At 46.7% G+C, this 25,516-nt stretch overlaps 1 protein-coding gene across 1 annotated transcript in view; it reads left to right on the forward strand.

Annotated features, from left to right (window-relative positions):
* LOC138467957 (short-chain dehydrogenase/reductase family 9C member 7-like) overlaps positions 1-25,516 on the forward strand; it is a 336,331-nt gene that overhangs the window by 30,964 nt on the left and 279,851 nt on the right. The window lies entirely within an intron of this gene.

Genomic DNA, 25,516 nt, shown 5'->3' on the forward strand with positions numbered 1-25,516 from the left:
CACTAGTAGGTTCGAATCCTGAGTTGCCTTTTCTCAGATTCCGGAGGAGATGCAAAGAAAACTTTGGTACGGCAGGCTTCAGGGCACAGGAGAGCAGGTCAGCAAGACACCTACGGTGACCATCACCACCATGTAGTGACGCGGGAATCACAGATGTGTGCAGTGGTACGCACTCGGGACCGAGAGGAGCTGGCCCTGAGACAATTGGCGGGGAAGGGCACGGGACTACACGCAAGCAATGTCCCAAGTCTCGGGTGTCAACTCGAGATGGCGCCGGTTCTGCAAGATAAATAAATTAACAAGGGGGGTCCTGGGAGTCCCTCTGCCAGACATACGTCCTGGTTACGAGATACTTACCCAGAGTCTTTAGCTCACTATCTTTCACAGAGAAGAAATATCCCAAACATATCGCTCTTTGTCCTGCCCTGGGGCAGTCCAGCACTAAATTACTAGGCAATTCTCCTCTGAACAAGAGTACTAACAGCAACCCCAGACGCGTGCTTCGGTCTGGTTGGACCTCATCAGTAGGGTGGAGCTGTACCTCTCTAAGGCTCTGCAAGATACCCTGAGGTTGAGCTGGACAGTTTACTGGATGGCACAGGAACACTTCCGAAGTGCCTCGTTTGGCAGGTAAGCAGGGGGCGCCGAGAGTAGTTGTTCCCACTACTCCAAAGAGACAAAGCACCTTGGCAGGCCTTCTTGATAGATGAAGACAACAGCGTCTCCGGCGGTTTCACAAGTCTGTTCTTCAGTGGAGGATACTTTGCTCCTTCTGCAGTTTAGTTTGGAGCGAATGCAGGTGGTCGACCTGGAGTGGCTGCAGAGCTCCTTCTCTTATCCAAGATTAACTTTGCCCCAAAATCGAGGACTTCCAATCGAAGATCTGCTCTCATGCAGGCATCCCAGTCGTGGACCAGTCATGGCCCACAGTGGTCCCTGTCATTCAGACTCTCCAGACATTCTCGCACCAGTAGTGTGGATTGGGACCAGACAGTCCCAACCAGCTTCTGGGCACACACACGTGACAGGCAGAAGCCCACGAAAGAGATCGGTTTTCGCTGGAGGCTGTATGCCCAAATAAGGAAAACTCGAGTTACTCGACCTGGGTGAAGGCAAGGGACAAAATGGCCATGGGACAGAACAAAAGACTTTGTGGTTCGGCCATTTTCAGACCTAACCACAGTCTTGAACCAAACGCGGTAAGCGCAATGTGATTCAGTAAAAAGAAGTAAAACACTTATAAAAAGTAACTGCTGCCGCCAGTTCATCCAGGCACACTCGTACAATCACCAAAAATCCTCCGAGAGTGTCTAGGGCCATAAAACAAAGAGGACCCCAGCGCTTGGTACTGGAAGGTACATTGTGCACTGTTAAAAAGTTACCAAGAAATGGCAACATAGTCAAAGACGAAGGGAAACCTAGTTTCCCAGTACTGACATTCTGAAGGACATGTCTGTTTCCCCATAACAAGTGAGCAAAAGCCCAGGGGAGTACAGCTGAAGTCTGGGCTCCACTGGCAAATTGTCAGCATAGGATAGCCAAACAAAAGCAAAATGTCTGGGGGCTCCACAAATGGAGGGACAATTACACCTAAATGAAATCTTTCCTAACACTGTTCTACATGCAGTTCTTTCCTGAATGTGCTAAACAACTGGTTACTACCTCTGTGGCGTCTCATAGGAGGGAGGGATCCCATCTACTGAAATAGTGTATTAACCTGTCCCTCTCAAACAGCTACTTTACCTGCTTTTTCACCTCCTTTCCAATATTTTGTCTTTAGAATGACGAATTCAGCTTTCCGTATTTTGTATATATTCACATTGTATTTGGCTTCTTTAGTCTAGGGAATGCATACATCTTGGAATCCTTCTACTGCCCCAGTCTGTCATGTTCCTGGTCGACCCTGCTGGCTCCCTGATTTTGTTGATTCCTTCCTCAGTCTCCTAATTTTGTTCCTACAGAAAGAGCCCCTCAAAGTTTCAAGCTTTGCCACACTGTTCCTATCCTCAAAACACTATCCCTGTTCTTTACTGGTAATTCTCATTTCCTTTGTGATCCTCTCCATAAACTATTATTCTTGGTGGATAAAGGGGTCAAGATCCATTGGTCCAACAATGATCTCACCCATCTTTCACACTAAAGTGGAGTTTGTTATTGAGTAATCTGTCAATGTGGTTCATATGAGAGAAAGTTGTCTTATGGAGATGTATTGTCTCTAGCCATAGGGTTGAGTAGGTACAATGTTTCACATAGGACTACATTGAACAACTCAAGGGCATCATGCGGTCTGGCCCTCCTTGTACAACACTGATTGTACCAGTATATCAAGATCATATCCTCAAATACCCCTACAAATGTCTTGTTCTCCTTTGAGGTTACTGGCATTGCTGTCATCTCGCATAAAGCAGGACCAGTGCAGATTTAGTAAAGTCAGTTCAGTATCCTCTAACTTCACATTGGGCCTCATTACGAGGTTGGAGGTAGCCATGGCGGTATTAGCGCCATGGCTGCCTCCAAACTCGTTCTGACTCCGGTCTGGTGGATGGAGCAATTACCGGTCCATTCCGAGGTCGGCGGGACCGGTAATTCCCCATTTACCAGAGCCATTCCCCATTCCCATTTGAGTCCCCATAGGGCTAAATGGGAAGGGGGGAAGCGGCAATAACGGTACCGCAAATTGCAGTACCGTTATTGACCCCGGTATCCCTTTGCGGGACCCGTCCTTAACGCCTGGTAAAACCAGGCATTAAGGAAGGACACGCAAAGGGAACTCGTAGTAGGGCGGTAAGGGATTGCCGGCACCGGTGCTCTTACCGGTGCCGGTAATCCCTTACCGCCCACCTCGTAATGAGGCCCATTGTCTGACTGATATCACAGAGAATGTGCGTCTTCAGCGAATTAAGATGCTGACACCACAATACCTGATACCGCTCTGAAGCTACCCAAACAATGCCCAATTTGCAAAACATTTACTCCAAAAGGTGCTTTCCTGGAGTAGGGCTATGTCACATTTTTACTTCTAGTACTTTCTGCTTGAAAATATGAATGGCTTGAAGAATCTTTTATTTTTTTTATTTTTAAGCCCTTAACATTCCACTTGATCCTGTGTTCACCCCTTTCATTGACCTAGCTAATCCCCAGGGTTTCAGTTCACTTCTAGTCATATCGGCTACTAGGGCAGCATTTTGGTTGGAGGTAGGAGACTGAAGTCCCTCTGGCCACAAAGGCAAAGCAAAAAAAGATTTGCATCTCGTCTCCCCCTTATCACTGACATTGGCATGCTTGCTCCTTCACTTTGACATCAAGATGTTTCTGCTCATTCTTTGTCAAGACTGGAGGCAAGCATTATGCTTCAACTTCTTTATTCTCTCTCTTCAGCAGTTTCAACCATAAAACATAAGAAAACTGAAAAGGAGACTTTCCCTTTAATGCTTTTCATTTTCTTGTTTAAAACTACAAGTCCCACAGTCTCTGTAGTCCTTCTACCAACAGTCCAGTTTATGACCACTTCCTACTCCTGGACAACTCCTCTTCTTTTTCTGCTCTTCAAGCAGATAAGTACACTTTCACAACTATTCTCGTTGAAAGCATGTTTGCACACTAGATAGCATTGAGATGGACATTAGTAATGCGAACAGTGTGGAACGTGGAGAATAACAGTAGAAGGAATATTGACTAGTATATATGTTAAGCATGCCGTTTATCTTTATAGTTACTTGAAGGTGTACTTAACAGATTGGGTGAGCGCCGCGCTCGAGGCAGTTTGGGTGAGCGCTGTGCGCGTTCCGACAGTATAGTGAAGTGAACTTTGTTGCCCCCCCGCCCGGACGGGTGGCGGTAAGCAGGCTGAGTGAGGTGAGCCCTGTGTCGCATTCTCGACACGCTCGGGGCTCGTCCTCCCTCAAAGCCTTGAAACGCCAGAGCCCCCACCTTTGCAAGGGCGGGGCTAGAACAGAAAGCAATGCAGTGGCCCCCTCCAACAGAGAGGAAGGCAGAGCCAGCCGCGTTGCATGTATGAGTCACACAGACTCAGAGTGAACATTGATACGAGCGAGCCGGCATGGATAACTGTTAATAGGAGATAAATGCCTCGTGTAACAGCAGGAAGCAAATAATTTACGGAAGCCCCATGCTCCAGAGATCCTCTCACCCAGAAGAGAGAGCGTTCAATCACAAGCAAAGGGATCGTAACTGGAGCCTGCTCAGCCCGGAGTAAAGCCTCATAAGTGGCTTACAGTGTGATCAACACGCCAAAGAACAGCCTCAGAAGCCGTTAACAGTGCAATCAAGCGCGTGGTAAAAAGAAAGCAGTACAACGGTGCTAGCCACTATAAAAAGAAATAAAAAAAATATAAGAAACATTCATATACTGTTAAGAGAGAGGGCCTAGTACACAAAAGTACTAGACAGGAGAGTGTTCTGGCCCTCCCACACAGAACCAATGCAGCTGTGGGTGTGCACAAGACACCGTAAAGGTGCAAGGCACACAGCACTGACATCATGTCCGAATTTGAGTGGAGCGAGCAGGAGCAATCCCTATACCTCGCCTCCAGTTTAAAGGAAGTGCTGGGGTGCTCGTTGGTGGACGCAGTGGCGCAAAGGTTGAAACCGCTACAAGAGAGGCTGGAGACCCTGGAGTCTATGCTAAGTCAGCCCTGAGGGAGCACCTTAGCGAAGAACAGCACACCCACAGAAACCTCTTTGAGAGGCTTAAAAGGGAGCAACCAGACCCGCAAGAGGAAGGCCTCTGATGACTCCCCGGGTCGACCATACTGGGTAACTGACAAGGCCCCACAGGCTGCCAACGTGTTTCTGAAGCTCAGAGAAGCATTCTTGCGCCGATGGGCTGTGCCAGGCCTCAAGACCCCCTCCCCAGGGGAAGCAAATATGGGTAATGATGACCTAGGCTCGGAAAAATAGCCAGCAGATGACGAGCAATCTTCTCAAGATGGAGAAGAGAAAGAGGAGAAAGAATGGGTAAAACCGAGGCAAGAAAGCCTGCAAGGAAAAACACCTGGATGAAGAGCCAGAGGATGATGCCGACATGTTTGACCCGTACAGCATTCGGAACCCGAGAGCCTCCGATTGACAACCTTTGCCAAGGGTGACGAAATACATGGCATTCAGACTGAGAAAAGCACTAGACAAGGAGGTGAGGCAGTGCCTTCGGGCGGAATGCCCCCGTCCGGACCTGCCGGGTAAGGTGGCAGAGACCTGGAGTTAGATCCGAAGATGCTGGCATTTGTCGCTAAGAGCAGCAAAGATCCTTGTAAGGGTATCGATAGATCTTGGCGCAATTGTCAAGAGAAGTTCCTAGATATTTCAGGGCCCCTCGCAAAGATAATGGACCTGGCCGAGAGTGCCAGGGACACCGGGGAGGGAACCGACCCCGAAGCCCTCGCGAGCTAGCCCCAGAGAGCGGTGTACCTCCTAGGCAATGCCAACTGCGCCATATCGTCTGAGAGAAGGAGAGGCGTCTTACTCAAGATCGGCGCTAAGCTAAGCGGTCTAGCTTTCTACGAGGCTGGGGAAGCAGCCCATGGACTCCTCTTCGGGGAGACCTTTAGAAAGGAAATGGGCAAGTTCATGACCACCTACACCTCCTTGGAGAAAGCCCAGGCATCTATACGCTGAATCTTCCCTGGCAGAGTTTTTGCCGGGACCGGCCACCATAGGGGTCGATCGGCTGATCGCTACCAAGGAGGCAGAACACCCCATAACCCCAGAGATCAATACTGGGAGTCCAAACAACAGGACAAATTCTTCCCGGCAGGAAGGCGCTTCCAGAGGGGACACCGAGGGAGAGGAGCCAGCTGAGGGCAGAGCTTCACAACAGGTGAGAAATGCGATGTACCCTCCAGTGGGAGGGAGAACGCAGCTCTATTGGGAAAGATGGCACAAGCTTTGCAGCGATGCATAGGTCTTGCAGACAGCGAGAGGTTTACACATAGAGATCATACAGGAGCCAATTCAAGAGAGCTGACCACGAGAAATTACAGATACAACAAGCAGAGCTAGACAAGTTACATCATGAGCTCCGGCAGTTAGAGCTGAAAGGAGCCATAGAACAGTGCAGAACAAAGCCAAGGTTTGTCAGTTCTATGTTTCTGGTGCACAGGAAAGAGAAAGAGCGACCAGTGATAAACCTGAAAGAATTGAACAGCTCTACTGTATACCAACATTTCAAAATGAAAGGTATACACCAGCTCAGACACCATGAGAGAAGGGGACTGGCTAACCAGGATAGACTTGAAGGATGCCTGGCGTTCCGCTGGAACGGGCAACTGAGGCGTTTCAGCACAATGCCTTTTGGGCTAGCCTCAGCGTCCTGTGCTTTCACCAAATTGATGAAGCCAGTACCAGCAGTGATCCAGGAGAAAGGGATCCGTATGATTATATACCTGGACAACCTTCTGCTCCTGGCAGAGGATCGGCAAACGCTAGTGTATCAGACCTTGTGGGTGCAGGACCTATTGTCCTCTCTGGGATTCTTAGTGAACAAGGAGAAGTCAGTGACCAAACCAGCTCAGAGACAGGACTTCCTGGGTTTTGTCTTAGACACCAGGAAAGCAACCCTAGAGCTGCCAGGCAAGAAAATCAAAGACATCAAGAAAGAGATAAGAGACTGCCTGAGAAAACAAGAGATATCAACCAGGGGACTTGCGAGGATAGTGGGGATGCTAGCAGCATCTATTCAAGCTATCTTCCCGGGACCCCTACATTACCGGGCCCTGCAGAGGCTAAAGATCAGACACCTTCAGCAGAGCCTAAGGTGTCATCAGAGGATGCCCCTGGACCAAGACGTTATCACGGAACTGGAATGGTGGTTGAAGAATATGGACGCCTGGAATGGTCGTGCCATATTTGGAGACCAGCCAGACCTAATGATAGAGTCGGATGCAAGCCGACTAGGATCGGGAGCGAGATGCGGGTCTCTAGAGACCGGAGGAAAGTGGAGCGAAGAAGAGCTCCATCTGCACATAAACTGCCTGGAACTACTAGCAGGCTCTTTCGCCATCAAGGCCTTCACGAAGGAGAGGGTGAGTTCATGCTTGCTCCTCAATATGGACAACATATCGGCAGTAAGGTACATAAATCACCTAGGGGGGACGAGATCCAAGCAACTAGCAGAAGTAGCGAAGGACGTCTGGCACTTCTACCTCCAGTTAGTCAGGAACATCAGTTAGAGCAGAATACCTGCCAGGAGAGATCAACGTAGTAGCAGACTGGAACTCTCGTTACGTAACAGATTGCAGTGACTGGAAGCTAGACCTGGAGATCTTTCAGCACCTGAACCAGCAGTGGGGCCCAGTACACTCCAACCTTTTTGCATCGCGTCTCAACGCTCAGACGAACAGGTTTTACAGCTGGAGGCAGGACCCTGCGGCTCGAGGGACAGACTCTTTCCTACACACGTGGACAGGGGAGATACATTACGCATTTCCCCCCTTCGCGATGTTGCGCACAGTCCTAGCGAAGTGTCGGAGAGAGAAGGCGGACATGATTCCAATAGCTTGCAGGTGTGGTTTCCCACGCCGATGTAAATGACAGTGGACATTCCACGAGTGCTCCCAGACGGAGAGCACCTGCTCACGGACCCAGCTGGGTCGTTTCACCCTCTGAGAGTGAGAGGGACTCTCCCTCTGATAGTGTGCAGAATATCAGGAGATGCTGGGAGTTGCCAGGCATTTCGACTCAAGCGGCAGAGCTCATTGCAGAATCTTGGGCCCCCTTCACTAGGAGGAGCTACGACGCGGCTTGGGCCAAGTGGTCGAGCTGGTGCAGAGGGAGACCTTATAAAAGGGGCACAATACAAAGTACCGCCAGAGCCGAGGTATAAATAGCTGTCGGACGTCGCAGTGGTACTGAGATTACTGGATAGCTGGCCAGTAGACAGATTTCTATTACTGAAACAGGTGTCAGGCAAATTAGCAATGCTCTTGTGTCTAGTGTCCTGCAAGCGAGTTGCAGATGTCAGAGCTATAGAGAGTCATAGGAAATCTTTTGGACCCAAGGGAGTGACCTTCTCGATCGTAAGGAGAACAAAGACAGGATCCACCTCAGTGCATTACCCCTATTTCCCAGATAATTGTAAATGGTGCGTTGCGAGATGCATTAAGGAGTATGAAAGCAGAACAGCAGAGTGTAGAGCAGCAGGCACTACACAACTGCTAATAGCGCGCAGGAAACCATTTCAGGCAGTAGCAACGGCCACCATAGCCAGATGGGTGGGTGAAGTGATGCAATTAGCAGGCATCGACCTAAGAGTATACAGTGCGCATTCAGTGAGAGGGGCAATGGCCTCCAAAGCTTTTACAATAGGAGTAACCCTGCAGGATAACATGCAAGCAGCAGACTGGGGTAGCGATTGTACGTTTTAAAGAGTTTTATTTTAAACTAATAAGAGGGATAGCAACAACCATTCTCGAGAAGTTTTAAACGCGCATAATGCTCGCCTCCAGTCTTGATATAGAATGAAGATTACCCCTGCTAATTGCGCAGGTTGTATTAATTCTATTAAAGACTTAGGAGACGAGCATTAATTTCCCCCCTCATGTTTACTGTATAAATGTGCAAGTTGTCATACTATTGTGAATACCAGTACAGAGACACCACTGTGATATTGTTGTTTTGTTCCGTAGGAGAGAACCAAAAGAATAATTGAGGAAGAGGATGTCCAAGCAAGCTATCATGGAGAGAGTTAGACGACACACGCGAGAATCTCAGCAAGGGCATGCACCAGTTGAAAGGATTCACCAGGTTCGATGGACTAGTTGTTATTCAAGTTCAGAAGGATGTAGTTCAGAGCATCAAAGAAGAGGAGGAGTCCAGGAGTAGGAAGTGGTCATAAGCTGGACTGTTGGTAGAAGGACTACAGAGACTGTGGGACTTGTAGTATTAAACAAGAAAATGAAAAGAGTTAAAGGAAAAGTCTCCTTTTCAGTTTTCTTATGTTTTATGGTTGAAACTGCTGAAGAGAGAGAATAAAGAAGTTGAAGCTTGCATCCTAGTCTTTAATAGAATTAATACTCCTTGCGCAATTAGCAAGGGTAATTTTCATTCTCTACCAAGAACACCATTGGACATCACCATTCTGCCCATGTCAAACACAAATACCATAACTTCACACTCAGCATTAAGTAATGTGCTTGTAACCCTCATACTCCAATGCTGTTGTCTGCTCCTGTCTTTACTTTAAAGTCCATCCTGTGATCCGCTCACGTGTCAACATTCCTTTTATCACCTCCATCTACTGGAATTTGGATGGCTGGTTCTGCAAAACTAAGCCCTGTTATAAATCTTCACCCTGGCCTTCTTAGTTCTGACTATAAGGTGCAGGGAACGAAATAAAGATTGGATGAGCAGGAGCTAAAAGCAGCTCCTTGTATCCAGCTTTAGCCAGTTACCCGGAGGTGCCACTGGGGAATGAAGGAGCTAGTACATAGCGTTCCACAAATCTAAGTTGCACAGAAGATGCAAAATTATCAGTGTGTCCATAATTTACGACCCCTTATGCTTTAAATGTCAAATTGATTTATTTTTAGATTGTCACAAAAGCACAGAGTTAAATTCACATGGGTTTGTTGTTTGCCATCAGTTGACCCGAGGAACTAAAAGTAGCTCCTGGTAGTTGTTGGTGCCAACCTAACCAGGCTCTTCTAGGACACAAGCAGGAGCTAAATAGCTCCCAGCTCACCTCAATTTCAAACACTGAGGTGGTGCTGCAATGTTACTGCATCTGACCCTCACTCTGAAGTCCCGTTAAAAGCAAGCATTGTGGCAGGCAACAGTTTTGGCTAGTGTTTAGGTATTATGCATTTGCCAGGTATTGCCCTTGTATGCCCAAGTACTTTCACTATTTGCTGGCTGTTGCCAGTTAGTAGCATTAGGACAGCGCTTGGCAAATACTAGACAATGCTTTTAGGGGCATTTTTCCTTCTTGGAACCTTCCCTCAACTGATTTCACTTGAACCCCCAGCATGTCTTTTTTTATTATCCTGGCTGCTTACTCGCACAGCGCATTGGTTTTGGAGGCACTGGTCAATATCTAAAGCTGTCCGTGTTTCTCTCATTTGTATTTTTGTGTTTCACTTTATAACCGATACCACTTAAATGAAATGTTACAGGGAACACACTGTCCCTTTTTCTTATCTGGCAACATCTTATATACAATAACCAGGTGGTGAATGGGGTTGGTTTCACTAACATTCATTTTGCAATGTGCTTAGGACAGGCTGGTGGCTTTGTGACTTTTTGGGTTCACTATCTTGCACTTCTTTAATGCAATAATGCCATATTGGGAACCATATACTCAGAATGGCTGCTACTTGTTTTTTAACACCAGTTCTTTGGCCTTCGGGCAGGAACCATAGGGCATGCTTTTTTGCAGGGTCCAGCTTGGACTCCTGGCTAGTGCTTTGTGCGACAAACTAGACTGTCTGGTCCCAATCAGCATTTTTCCAACAGGATGTCTTTTTTGCTTAACATATGTGGTGGTAGATGGCTGTCTCTGATTGGACAGCAACTATCCTTTTGAATGGTGCAGCTCCTTCCTTTTGGAGGACTAGGAGCCTGAATATAAATAAGGTTTAGAAGGCCTGGAACCATTCTGGAGGTTGCCCGGTGGAGCGAAGAACCTGAAGAAGGAAGACCTGGAGGACTGCAGTGGAAGCATCCAGCTCTGGCAAAGCCAATTACCAGGGATCCTCTGTTTCCTTTCCAGTGGCGTGAGAAGACCTTTGTCGGCACCTTACTCCCCTGGAATAGTGGCCCTGATTAGTGTTGTCATCTTGCTGTGCTGTGCTGTGTTGCCTTAAGTGGGCTTCGGAAGTGTCCCTGGAAATTGAAGTCTGTCCTGCGTTGGGTGTTTGGAACTCTGCAGATCTTCACCTTTGTAGCGCAGAAACCTTACCACCTTGATCAGCTACTTGCTACTTAGAAGGTTGACCTTGTCTGGAGCAAGGATCCTGCCGCCAAGTTCTGAATATGCTGACCCCTTTCCAAGGTTACTTCATCACCTCTCCTGCTGTCATGCGGTTCTTTGAAGAGTTCTATGTTACTTTAACGACAGTTGTTTATTCGATGGATTTGTTTTGCTGACAAAAATCAATCAAAAACTCATCAAAATGTTTTTATTTAATTTGGGGTTCCCTCCCAACTCCCCATTTCCCTATATTGTTACCCCAACGCCCTACCACCCCTTCTATTCCCTTACCCCATATACATTTCGATTAATTTTTTCAATGGTTATTGTCAGAAAGAAATCTACCAAAGAAAACAACTGTCAGCAAAGGGCCGGTATACGCTTTGAAGCAGTGGCCATCATCCAAGATCAGGGGTTCTGTCCAGCTGGGAGTGTCAAGTTCGAGATCTCTGTGGTTTTACGTATGAAGGGAATCTCTGTGGAGAATGGCTACACACTCGTTCTGTAAGAATGACTGCCACACACAGATAACAAGCGAGTAAGTGCTTGGCGCGTCTATAGGCTATGTGAGCTCAGCTTTAAGATGGCAGAATGGAGCAAGACAAAATGGCAACCAAACAGTTGCCCCCTTTTAGAGTGAACTACTCTAAACCCTGATGCTAAAATGTTAGTAAGTAAGGTTTCCTTCTTGAGTTAGCCTACCCCATGGCCTACCCTTCCTATACCTGTCTCGGGGAAAGTGTTTGAAACTATAGCAGTAATAGAGTTTATACTACTGGTGCACCATGCAGTGAGCAACTTGAAAAGCAAACTACCTACGAATATGCCTGTTACAAAAAAGCTACAAATCTTTGATCCCCCGCAACAAACATATTCGTGAACGTTGGCCACCAGTCCATGGCGATTAGTAGGGAAATATGGCTTTCCTCCTAATTTGTGCTATATGAATGTGCATATCTTGTTCATTATTTGTATTTGGATTTGTATTTATATTTATTGTGTTTATATAGAGCTTTCATCCAAAGCGCTTTACATTATAACAACAGAATACATAGAACATTATAACAGTAGATGAATTAATCGAACCAATAAAAAACAGTAAGTAGAGCAATTAATCTGTGAGGGAAGATGGGAAGGGGTGAGGAAGGGAAGGAAGAGGGAAAAAACAGATGGGTTATAATGGTGAAAGTGATGGAGGATAAGGGGAAGGGGGAGGGAAGAGAGGATCATAGGGAAGATTCGAAGGAAGGGGAGAGAATGAGAGGTGGGGAAGGTTTCAAGGCGGGGAATGGAGAAGGGGAGATTTCAGGGAAGTGCGCTAGGAGGAAAAGGTAGGTATATAGAGAGGATTGAGAGAGGTAAGGAGATCCAGTGCAGAGGGGCTGGGAGCTGAAAGGAGCGGAAACGGGAGGAGGCACATGGGGGAGGGGTTACGGTGAGAAGGAAGTGGTCGGCTGAACAGAGGAAGCGGGAGGGATTATAGAAAGAGAGGAGAGAGGAGAGAGAAGGGGGAGCCAGATCATGGAGAGATTTAAAGACTAGACAAAGGAAATTAAATTTAAGTTGGGAGTGAAAGGGAAGCCAGCCAATGGAGGAGAGCGAAGAAGAAATGGAGTCATGCGGGGGAAGGAGACAGAGGGTACAGACAGCTGAGTGGTAGATAGATTTGAGGGGAGCAAGATGAGAAGCAGGTAGTCCAAAGAGTAGGGAGGAGCAATAGAAGAGGCGAGAGAAGATAAGGGAGGATATTAAAAGTTTTGGTGCATGGAAGATGAGCGAGGAGCAACAAGTATGAATGCGCAGATATCCATTTATTATTGCACACAAGCCTCCTTGTGCTGCTAGGGTCCTCCCTAGTCCCATTCTGTTCTTCTATTTCACCTTGTTCCTTGGCCAGGACATCTAACAGGTAACTGGTTTCATTGGCCATTAGCTCAAGCACTGCCCATGTCTCAAAAGTGCAGTTCCGGTCTAACAGAATATGTACATGCTACAAGTCCCCCAAAGATGCACCCTACTGCTCCCCCCATAACCTTCCCCACTGTCAATGGGAGGTACATGTCTACAATCGCCAGTGCACCCAAACGGACACGGAGGAGCTAGGTAACTCCTACGGCTGTAACCTAAGTAACATCCCTGCTCTCGTATGGAACCTCTCGCTCTCCCTCCCGGTTTACTGGCCAGGTGGTGACCTGGATCCTTACCTGTTCTTGACTCTGGTTTACCATTCTTTACTCCGGTTTACCAGGAGCGTTCAGGGTAACCTACAAGTGGAGTTGTGCCAGGGCTTGCAATGAAGGAGGAAAATGGCCTGACCGGTTTGGCCGTATTTCTTCCTCATATAGTAATGTACGAAAGGGGGCCTAAAAGTGATGGGAGTATATGTCTTGAACTGTGGGTAGGGTATCTTGGCAGAAACCCAGCGTTGTCCCCCTGAAGGGCCATCCTACCCAGCAAGGCAGACTGTGCAGTGTGACACTGTGCAGTCGTGTTGAACAAGGACCTTGCAGATATGGCAATGATGGGTAATTTGGCCTTGATAGTTTAAAATTGTCTAGCAGTGCACATTCCCATCTAGTGTATTCAGGTATTGCAGTGAAATCTATATTACCTGTGTGTATTCCGAGATTAGCCGTGTCTTCTGAAGGAGTTTGTGTGCCTACAGTTCTCTTCTCCACCCCTTCTCCAAGCTGACAGAAATTCCCACAATGGACTATCCTTGGAGACTGCTGCTGTGCGTGCACTAGGGCATTTATTACAATTCCATTACATTCATGTAATCCATAGCCATACTGTACCGCAAGCTCCTGGTAAGGAGTTTACAGCCTGTTTGGGGTTCTTTTCGAGGAACTTACCTGTGTTTTAGTGTGATTTCCAATCCATTTTTTGTTCTGGTTTGCCTCCAGAGAACACTGCCTTTTGTGATGTAGTCTTTTCTTTGTTTCAGTCCCTTTTCCCCTCTCCCAACTTCATAGCAATTGACTGAAGCTCCCTCTGCCTCCTTCAACCTCCATTTCCTTTGCCCTACGCATCTTCCTGCCCCACTCCCGCTCACCCCATCCCTGGTAGGGCCATCCATCTCCAGGAAGCACTCTTAGGAGTGAGTCCCAGGGCAGACTGGCCTGGGCAGCCAGCGAAGGGTCAACAGCAAAGGGTACCTCCCTAGTGCACCTCAGTCGACTGTATGCCGTGGGCGCTGTGCAAAGCCACCTACTGCTACAAACAGGTAAGTTGGCAGAAATTGGGAGCATAGACAGTGCTTTGCTTTCTAAATCCTGCAACTATTCTATTACCTTATCACTACCAGACAATATGTACCGCTGTTTTGAAATCTTGCTGCACTCCAAAGCTAGCCAATGTATTGCATCTAGATGAATTTTTGTGGGTAGCCAATGTATTGCATTAGATACATTCTTGAGGCTAGCCAATGTATTGCATGTAGATGAATTCTTGAGGTAGGCAATACTGTATTATGCTAGGTGCATTTCTATAGCCGCACTTTAAATTCACCACCTTCTAAATCCAGCTGCATCTACACAACCAAGAACCAGACAGGAAACACGGGTATGTATGACACTCAATGCCTATGGATACTAGCCAAAGGCATGGCCACCTGTTAGGGAGAATTCTCATCTTATGGCTAATTTCCCTTACCTATAGAGTCCCCCAGCAGCTTTGCTGGATTTGAAGGTTTTGTTTTTCTCCTACTAAGAGTGAGACACTTTTTCCCACTCTTAGGCATTTTTGCTATGTGTGTTCTAGGCTATTTTTGTATTTAATGCCTATGGAGTTTCTCTCCCCTCCATGGGAACCATCTTTATTCAAAAGTGTTACACAGGACCCTCCGTACAGTGACACAGGGGTGTTGTAGTGACCCCCAAAAATAGACTCCATACCCTGGGACTGACTACTGTCTCCCAGAGCATGTAAAGTCCCCATTGACTTTACTAGTACATTTTTTGTGAACTAAACCAGTACAACCCATCTTACTATGGAAGTACTGGGAAGGGTTAATAGTTTTTCCCTTATGTTCATTTTCGAGGGGGTACTGTACAGTCCCTCTCTCAAAAGTTTCTGGCTGGTGGCAGTGGTTACTACCGTAAATATTCGACCGCAAATATTTCCCTATGGGATTTTCCCATTATTCGAGGCTACCACATTTTCTGACAGCCTCAAACATACCGCAGGTGTATTTTAATATTAACTTTACTCTGGTTGGTTTTATTTGCCAGAACTTTAATATAACTTCTTTCTCGTGTCTTTCTCTAAACTCCTAACCCAGGTCTGGGATCCTTTGTTCGTCCTTTTGGCGGGCTTCTGCTAAGAAGCCTTCCTTTCGGCGCCACTGAGTCTGGTGTGGGTCCATTGTGTGGGAGGGGGAGTAGGACCCCTGGACAGGGTTGCCTCAGCAACCCATGTCGCACTCTATCCTGATAGGCTGGAATATCTCCCGCCAAGATGACCACTCCACTGTGTGAGTGACAGCTAGGCTGTATGAATGGGGATCTTTTTGCATAAAAGCAGGGTCCTGAGGACTGTAAGAGCAAGACGTCGCCACTGCAACTAAGAAGCCGAAGAGGAGAGAAGCCAAAGACATCTGCAACGAATGAACCACCGGTGAAGCCCTGCTCACCACTTTTCTCCACACGATGAGAGGAGATCTTCATCTGCAAGAGCCTTCTTCCTTTGAGCTGATGGAGCCAACCAGTTTGTCAATCGCCTTCCCTGACCTGCCTTGGTCAAATCGCCAGTACCCTGTACTTGGAGAACGGATAGCCAGGTACCCGTCCACCTGGACCGCGATTTAAAGGAGCGTACCTTTTATTTGTCGGGCAGCGCCGCGGCTGGTTTCATCCCTGGGTAGTGCAGTAACTCGAACCTTCCTCCAGTCTCTCTTCCTCTGCTGGATCCCCCGAACTGCAGGAACTACCAGGAACAACCGCCACCGCAGGAGCCACTTCTTCATTTTAAAGGTACATTGTTCCACCAGGCCGCCCTTTCTTCGCGGTAGCTCTAAAGGTGTTTTAAACCCTTTACCTACCTGTTGGGTTGGCCGCCCCTCTCTCTTAACATTGGCTTTTACCTTTTGCATTCACCTTTTTGAAATCGTTAACCAAAGACCTGACTGCAGAGACAAGTACATTTTGCTCCTGGGCCCTTGCCCTGTACCACTGACTCTGGCACAGGCCTATTGACTCTGGCTACATTTGTTAGAACTGCCTTCTCAATTAGAACTGTGTTGATGCATCTACTTCCTATAACTACCCTTTTCTTCCCCTTTTTGAAACTTGTGAAATGCCATTTTGCTCAGTTTTCATTTAAGTATTTCCTATACTAATGCACAGTCTTGCTTAAACTGGTCCACAAGCTTATGGGAAGTGTTGCTAGGGTGTGTAAGAAGATATTTCTGTATAACTTGTGCTTTCCCTCCCTTGTGAGAAATTGCTAGAGTATCCCTTGTGTGTGGTTTTCACTGTGCCGTTTTGCTCCGTTTTCACTCTGGTTCACTTGGTCTACAATTTAACTAGGGAGTGTGTATATTCTTCATTTACTTTTTTTGACTTGCTTGATGACTGTGATAGATGTGTTTAACTAGAAGTGTATAAAATAAATATATATATACTTTTTAATACAAAGCTTTGGTCAGTGTTTCCTTGTGCCATAGTACTGTAGGCCTATTGTGTAAACCCTGAATACTGTTCATCTCCCTCTTGAGATAAGTCTGACTGCTCAGCCACAGCTACCAACTAAATCTTTGTGGTACAGACTGATACCAAAGGGGATTTATTGCTCTCACCTGTAGTCCTAATCTTCTGTAGTGCTCCCTAAGGGAACTGCACAGGATTCTGCCTAACACTGGCCACCCACTGTTAAGAAAGGAAGAAGGCAATTAATATGGCAAGGGAAATGTGCACGGAATCACGCAGTGAACAACTTTGAATCTAACAACGTGCATACAATACCCAGGACTCGTGTATACTAAAACCCAGGAGTGCAAATAGAGTGAAACAATAATTCCAATATATGAAAAGGGATGTGGGGTAAGCACTTAGTACCTCTTTATGACTGAAAGGAAAGTCGGCAAACTCCTTACCCACTATGCTATTACAGATACTGACAGCGCTAAACCCACGTAGAGGGCAAGCCAGGACAGGATCTGTGAGCTGACACTCTGGATGATACTGAATAAGGAACCTAGAAACAGTACTCACAAGGACCGGAAAGACCACTTGAATGTCAGTAAACCCACGAACCCAGTTGATCAAACAGGGACCCTGAAGGCTATAACAGCAATGGGTGGAGGAAACTAAATACATAAGACCCTAGTCAAGGGGCAAGTAGGAATAGTGATTATAGAATAGTGAGGAAAACAAAAGGGCATTCACACTGGGACTAGTTACAACAGCACCCCACACCTAATCATCAATGGGAAATAAATGCAGAAGTGCAATGGAAAACATGGAATGGATCCCAATAGAAAGTAAGGATCAGGAGCAGGGAAAATGATATCACAAAAGGAAACCTTTCCCACCCATCCAAGGAGAAAAGGCAGGAAGCTAAATCTATAAAGGGAAAGACTAATGCATCAGGTTTTTCAGTAGCAAAGGACAGCTTCAAAGAAACAGAGAACACAGGCAAATTGGGCAGCATCAAAGGACAAAGCACAGAGAAAGGCTGCCTGCAGACAGAGGAAGACAGAAAGGGAAATCCAGAAAGCAGAAATCAATTAAGCACATAAATTTGAAATCCAGGGCAGAGGAACAAGAAACAGGAACTAGGAACCAGGCACAAAAACTAGGAACCAAGAACCAGGGACCAGTCACAACAGGAACACTGTAACAATGACCAGCGCTGGAATGAAGTAAACTGAGGCTTTTAAAGCTCCTTAACGAGCACACCCCTCAGGTGTGCCGCCTGCTGCACCTGCAGCCACAGGTGTTGCCTATCATCCACCCAACCTTGTCCTGCAAGGGAGGAGGTGAGGCAGTGAGCCAGGCATTCTGGGAAGCATAGTCATTAGATTAACATAGCATGCTGGCTGCCAATAACCTGGAATGGATCCGGAAGGGAAGTAACTTGGAAAATAAGGTTTTAGCACTCCCAATTCATCACAGCACTGTAGCATAAGGTTCGGAGGAAATGTCCAGTAGGGAAAAAACCCAAAATCATGCCCCCAAGTGACGGGAACAGGAGCGAAGTGAGCGAGCCGTGACACCCACCCGCACACCTCTGTTATCATGCGCTACTCTAAAACACATTGCACAATACCTCTGACATTAGAATGCAGCCATCCCCCGCAATAAAAATTCAGTCTAGCTGCACACATAATGATTCTCCTGCTCTTGCATACTCTCCAGACTACCTCTTAGCATCCATGCACTACTGTAGGACACATTGCGTAACACCTTTGTCATTAAACGGTCATTAAAATGCAGCTATTCCCCACGGTACTAATTCGGTCTAGCTGCACACACAATGATTCTCCTGCTCTTACATACTTTCCACACTACCTCTCTGCACCCATCCGCATGCCTGCTCAACATGAGTGACCAGGAGGGTCTTGGCCACCTCTACCTGCTTTAGCCTTGGCTAAGACACACCCATAAATTCTATAATTCTCAGACAAATGTTCACATACCTGGACGTCTGTCCCACAAGGGCATATAACATGCAGTGTGTCGGGGCCATACCAATAGTGAAAGGTGCTATACAAATGACAATTACATTACATTACATTTGTGACGAATCTAGAAATGTCGTCCCCGATTCCTTGGAGGGAAGCTTCTCTTATGCGGCCTGGAAAAGGCAGAAGCTACCTGACTCTGACTCTCTGGGTGGCTATCTGCGGGAGGACCACGTAGGGGAGGACAAACTCCAAGGAGGCAGAAACATACTAGATCAAAATAATCCTTCAGCTGTACATTTTAAAGACACCGATTTAACTTTTACAACATTGCTGTATGGCTTATTGCAATCTAGATGGAGAATTCCCACATTTTCATATTTAACAACCTTATATACCTTCCCACTCCCTTTTATAGTACTGAGACAAGGAAGAGGGATGGAGGAATGAGGATGACCAGAACCGGTAACCCAACGCTACGTTATAGTCTTTGGAAAATGCTAACCAATGCTGGGAAATTTAAATCTGACACAGCTGAACAGCACAACATCACATAAACAAACATATATCTTTATTTTTCTTTTTGAAGATTGCAACAGCAGTATGTAATTAATACAACTTTGTGAACGATGCTCAATGCGTTTCGGGAATCAATACCCTTTTTCAGGAGCTAAATCTAATACAAATTGAGAAACTTTACTTATCTGTTACACTATTCACAAAAACCTCAATAGCCCACCACCACAATTTGAGAATGGATAGAGCAGCATGCCAAGGGTTCACAGAATAATTTGCCTTCACCAGAGTCACTATCAGGTTAAAAAATAATGGTACACTAATCGGATGTATATACCAGTAATCCTCATTATAACAGGGGCGCTCACGAGTCGTAACATACATAAACATAGCTGCAACACAAACCACACCTGTGGTACTTTACAAATAAAAGTACCTCTGCCGGTCCCAACTAAGTGGGTTACACTCCCAAATTAAATTTACCCTGGACATTGGTGAACCACTGCTACACTTTCTGAATGTAGAGTTGACCATTGAAGACAATAAGCTAGTCACAACTTCATATCAGAAACCGACAGATGTTCACAATCTATTGGAATATACAAGCTTTCATCCCAGAGCTATGACAAAAAGTCTTCCGTACAGCCAGATTCTGAGTTTAAAAAGGCTCATTACTGATCCAGAGAAAATCAATACAGAATGTCGGAATTTGACAGAACGCTTCAAGAAGAGAGGCTCCCAGAGGAAGTGTTGAGAGATGAGACCTGTAGAGCTGAGCTAGTCTCAAGGGAATCTCTATTAAGAGTTAAACACAGAGAAATGGAAACTCCACTCTTAAGTGTTTCAAAATACTCTAGACAAAGCTTCCAGATCAATAGAATCCTGAAAAAGAATTGGAACATTCTACATCATGATCCCCAACTTCAAAAAATCTTCCTTAAAGCACCAATGATGGCCTACAAACAGGGCACTAATCTCAGGGAGCGGCTAGTTCGAGCTGAAAAGCCACCTAAGGACGGACAGACAGTTCTAAATACTCAGAAGAAAGGTACTTTTCCCCGTTTGGGATATCAGAATTGCAACAAAGTGATGAAGGGACATAGTATTACACACCCACACACGTGCAAAGAAATCAAATTTATGGATTATTCCACATGTATGACATCAGGAGTCATCTACATTATAAAATGCCCATGTGGCTTATTGTATGTACGGACAGACCGCGAGAATGGCGAGAGATTGCTGGACAGAACACAAACCTAATGTCTGAATGGCAATATGAAGTCACCAGTGGCACGGCACCTTAAAGAAAAACACCATACAATAGCACAAATGCAGTTCAAAAGAGTGGAGGTAGTCAAACCCCTGCCGAGAGGAGGCGATCACAACACCCACCTGTTCCCAACAGAAATGTTTTGTATACATTTGCTGGAGACTGTTCATCCAAAGGGAATGAATGAGGAGTATTGCCTTAACTGTTTCATTTGGATTGAGGGTGTCCTCAAGAGTGGTTGTCTTAACTTGAAGGAATGTAAATAGATCCAAACAAATATTAGTTGCTATCTTCTGTCATTGTTTATTTAATGGAAAACAAGGTTGGAAATATATAATGGACAGTATTTAATTCTATTACATGAAGTGCCCTACTGGCTTTTTGAATAGGTTAACATGAAAAGTGATGTCATCTGTCATGATATGCTCTTTCACCAACAGAGTTGCCTGTAATTTGACAGAATGTAAATAGATCCAGAAAAAATATTATTCACTGTTGTTTGACAATAACTGGTGAAGGAGCACAAGGTTGGGAGTGGATAATGGGCAGTACTTAATTTGATTACATAAAGTGCCCAACAGGCCCTTTTTGGAATGAGCAAACATGAAAGGTGAAGTTAATTGTCACAATATGTTGTTTCACCAAAATGCCTTGTGGGCAGATGGAAGATGTGAATAGTTATTGTTGTGTAATATGGAACAATGGGAAATATATAAGGTGGTTTACAGAGAATAGTTTTTGTGATGTGATATATAACTGTTGTTACATAGTGAGGATTCTATGTGTGTTTCAATCCATTTACCCTATACAATGTCATCCTGATTATCCCACATAAATTTGTATATTAATCGATGCTCCCAGATGTACCCATTTTACCGACCCATGTATCCCACATATATACATAAAAAGAGTCATCATTAAGCAGATGACTATCGGCCCTGGGAATGTGTTAACAATTCCGCCACTGTATGCAGACTCATAGATCGAGATCCTGCATTATACATCCCTGTGCTGAAAAGAACTACTGCATATTATCCTTGATAATGAGCACTAGGTTCAGACATAGAGGTACTCTGAAAGATGGCCGCCAGAGTTTCCACCCTGTGTAGGAACACTGACTGCTCGTTATGATGTAATCACGTGAATGGCTTGCCGCTCCTAGTAAGCGTCTCCTCTGGTAGCACTCCAGCTGGATGCTTCATGTCGTTTGGATAATCCTGTAAATAGCAGAGAGGTTGCACAAACTTCTTAGTGGTAAGAGATGAAAATACACTCCGACACATGGCCTATTATAAACTACTGGTGGCTGTCTATGTGCGCACTACCACTCACACAGACTCCTCCCTCCTAATTCCAGACAATTTCCAGAATCTAAGGGACAGACCCATGGACCGATAGTTGCCTGTCGAATTGTCTGTGGAGAAGCAGTTTAAGGTAGGCGTATATGCTATATTGGGTGATCGACACTGCCAGTTGGAGATGCATATTTATATAGATTTGCTTTTGCTTTAAAGGTGTTGCGAAAAGAGGAAGTCCGCGCTTTATGCAGTTGTTGGCCAGTGGGCCATTTTTGATTGTATCCATTCACAGGAATTGGAAATAAGTATGTTTGAATGGAGGTCATTGGGACCGGTAGAGTCACTTTTATTCGTAAAGTACCACGGGTGTGGTCTGGGTTTAAGCTATGTTTATGTATTTTATGACTAGTGAGCACCCACATTATATTGGGGATTACCGATATATACATCCGATTGGCGTACCATTATTTTTTAACCTGATAGTGACTCTGGTGAAGGCAAATTATACTGTGAACTCTTGACATGTTGTTCTATCCGTTCAAAAATTGTGGTGGTGGGCTATTGAGGTTTTTGTGAATAATGTAACAGATAAGTAATGTTTCTCTCTTTGTATTAGGTTTAGCCCCTGAAGAAGGGGATTGATTCCCTGAAACGCGTTGAGCATCGTTCACAAAGTTGTATTAATTACATACTGATGTTGCAATCTTCAAGAAGAAGAAGAAAGATAGATGTTTGTTTATGTGAATCACAGTACTTGTACTCTCAGAATTATGTCTAGATAATTTCATTTAGCCAGTGATCTGGCATTATGGTGTGCAGGGGACAGGAGGGCTCATAGACTTGGCCCTTTTTCTATGCATTGATATTGACTGCTCTGTGTCAGGGTGTTATTCCTCCCCTGACTTTCTGTCTTGACACAAGTCGGGTATTTCCTTCTGGAGGGGCTGGTGGATGTCAGGATGTTGTTACAAGGGAGGGGACAGCTGCAAAGAGGCTTTTTATTCCATATATTTAGGTATTCTTGCACAGACCCTGTGACGTCCCGAGTGTGCACTGGGCATGCGCGAGCCTCGTTTGGGCCCGCGCATGCGTAATGGAATAAAGGAAGTCCGTGCATGTATGCGTGTGTGTGCATGTATGAGTGGCTCCCGATACACCGCTGGGCCACACAACAACTGGCGACGAGGCGGGATGCTGCACGAGCGCTCGCGAAACACATATGGCATGTTTTAGCAGCGACGTCACGGCAGATGAGTCACGGACCCGGCGGGTGCATTCCGGCGACGTTCTAGAAGCAGGAGCACAGTGGTAGCGGCCTGAGAAGGTGCTTGTGCACCACTGGCTCCATTTCTACTACATTTTTGGAACTTCTGGCTATCCTCCACACACAGAGGGGGCCACCCCACGCAGTAAGAGAAGTGAAGGTACGTGCACTACCCTCCAGAGTCAGGTTTGCGGCCTCCAGCCCATCAGGAGGTGCCTGTGCGACCTGTGAACATGACAGACAGTGAAGGAGAGGCAGGAACTGCAGCGGTGGCGGCGAGAGCACAACAGGGAGCCTTGTTACCTATGCAAGAATTTGATGTGTCAGGCCCCCCTTCGAAATTGGGCCCAAGATGGCGGCTTTGGATCAAAAAACTGGATATGTACTTTACAGCAACGGGAATTAATGATGACAATGCAAAGAGGGCCACCTTGTTATATTCGGCAGGCCTTGAGGTTTTACGAGTCCCTCAACTTGCAGGTAGGCACATACGCCGAGGTGAAGAAGGCACTGGAGAACTATTTCATACCGCTCTCGAATGTCGACTACGAGAGGTTCCTCTTCTGCGGGGAAAAGCAGAGAGAGGAGGAGTCGCTCGACCAGTTTTGTGCCCGGCTTCGAATGATGGCCACCACTTGTCGATGGGACAATGATGAGTGCATGATACATAATCAGGTTCTACAGGGTTGCAGCTCCAGCAAACTGCGGAGACAAGTGTTAAGAGAACCAGGCTGGACCCTGCAGCAGATATTGGACAGTGACAGAACATTTGAGCTGGCCGAGTCCAGAGGTGCGAAAATGGACACGGCGGTGCGTCCAGGAGCATCGGAGGAAGCGTTCGCCATGGGGAAACGGTCGATGTCAAGAGACAAATGGGGGCAGAGAAAGCAGGAAATTCGCTCTACCGAGGGGTCTGATGGCATTTGCCAGCAGTGCGGCTATGATCTGCCCCACTCAGAGGAATGTCCAGCCAAAGATAGGTCGTGTGGCAGATGCAATGGACCTGGCCATTATGCCCGAATGTGTCGTGCCCCGCCCCGGTGTCAGTGCAGAGAGGCCCAGCCAGAGCAGGTGGCGGTGGCTCGAGGAAAATGCGAAGCATCGCGGCGTTGGAGCAGGAGATACAGAGGCTGCAAATGGCAGAAGAGGAGGAGGAGGAAGAAGAAGAAGTATTCTTCATCTCGAACATTGCTTCAGGTGCCAAGAACAAGAGACAGCCTAAGTGCGTAGTGGACATCCAGGGGGTGCCGACGCAAGTGCTCATCGACACAGGTGCATCGGTCTGTGTGCTGGCCGCAGACCATTATTGGCGGATTCCGGGACCTCCGGCGCTAAGCACATCAACTGCCAAGATCTTTACGTTTAGAGGGGATACCCCCCTTCCAATTGATGGCGTGTTCATAGCGCCCGTGTCCAAGGAAGGTAAGACCATAAAGGCACGTTTCTTCGTTACGGACGTGAGCCGCCACTCGTTACTCAGCTGTGCAGCGTCCGAGGCCCTGAATTTGGTCCATTTTACGATGGCAGTTTATCACATGGACATCGAGGTGCTGTTAAACAAATTTACAGGCATTTTTGAAGGGGTCGGAAAGTTAAAAGCACCACCGGTGCGACTGCACATTGATAATACGATCAGGCCAACCGCCCTTAAGCACAGGTGGATTCCGTTCCACCTGAGAGAAAAGGTGGAAGAGGAGTTTCGCTCGCTGGTTAACAATGACATAATTGAAAGGGTGGAAGGGCCGACACCCTGGGTATCCCCCATAGTAGTGGCGCCAAAGCCGAAGCAGCCAGGGGCTGTGAGAATTTGTGTGGACATGAGTCTCCCCAACGCCGCAATTAAGAGGGAGAGGCACCTTACGCCAACGCTGGACGATATTATAGGCGAACTACAGGGAGCAAAAGTATTTTTGAAATTAGACCTACGAGCGGGCTATCACCAGCTTGAGCTCCACCAAGACTCTAGGTTCATCACCGTCCTCACGACGCATGAGGGGCTTTACCAATTTAAACGTCTGAGTTTTGGCATCTCCTCAGCGGCGGAGGTTTTTCAGAACACTATAAGAGGGGCACTCGCAGGCCTAAAAGGGGTGTTGAACATAAGTGACGACATCTTGGTGTTTGCGGACACAGAAGCCGAGCACATGAGAAGGCTCGAGAGCACACTCAAGAGGTTGCACGACCTAGGCCTCACCTTGCACCGCCAGAAATATGAGTTCCTCAAAGATCGGATTGGCTTCTTTGGTTTCATATTTCACGCAGCGGGAGTGTCACCGGACCCGGAGAAGATTAGGGACATTCGAGAGGCAGCGGCGCCAACATCCCCCACGGAGGTAAGAAGCTTCCTGGGGATGGTGAACTATTGCGGACGCTTTATCAAGGGCCTCGCCTCCTTATCAGAGCCCCTCAGAGCATTGACCAGAAGCGATGCAGTGTGGAAGTGGGAAGGCAAGGAGCAGGAGGCGTTTCAAGCCCTCAAAAAAGCCCTGTCGGATTGGGACACTATGGCCTACTTTAACCCTGCTGTAGAGTCATAGATTGTCGTTGATGCCAGTCCGTTGGGAGTGGGCGCAGTGCTTTTGCAGCCGGATGGAAGAGGAGACATGAGACCCATTGC

This window comes from Ambystoma mexicanum, chromosome 4q (genome assembly GCF_040938575.1).
Source record: "Ambystoma mexicanum isolate Mex_15411 chromosome 4q, UKY_AmexF1_1, whole genome shotgun sequence".
NCBI lineage: Eukaryota > Metazoa > Chordata > Amphibia > Caudata > Ambystomatidae > Ambystoma > Ambystoma mexicanum.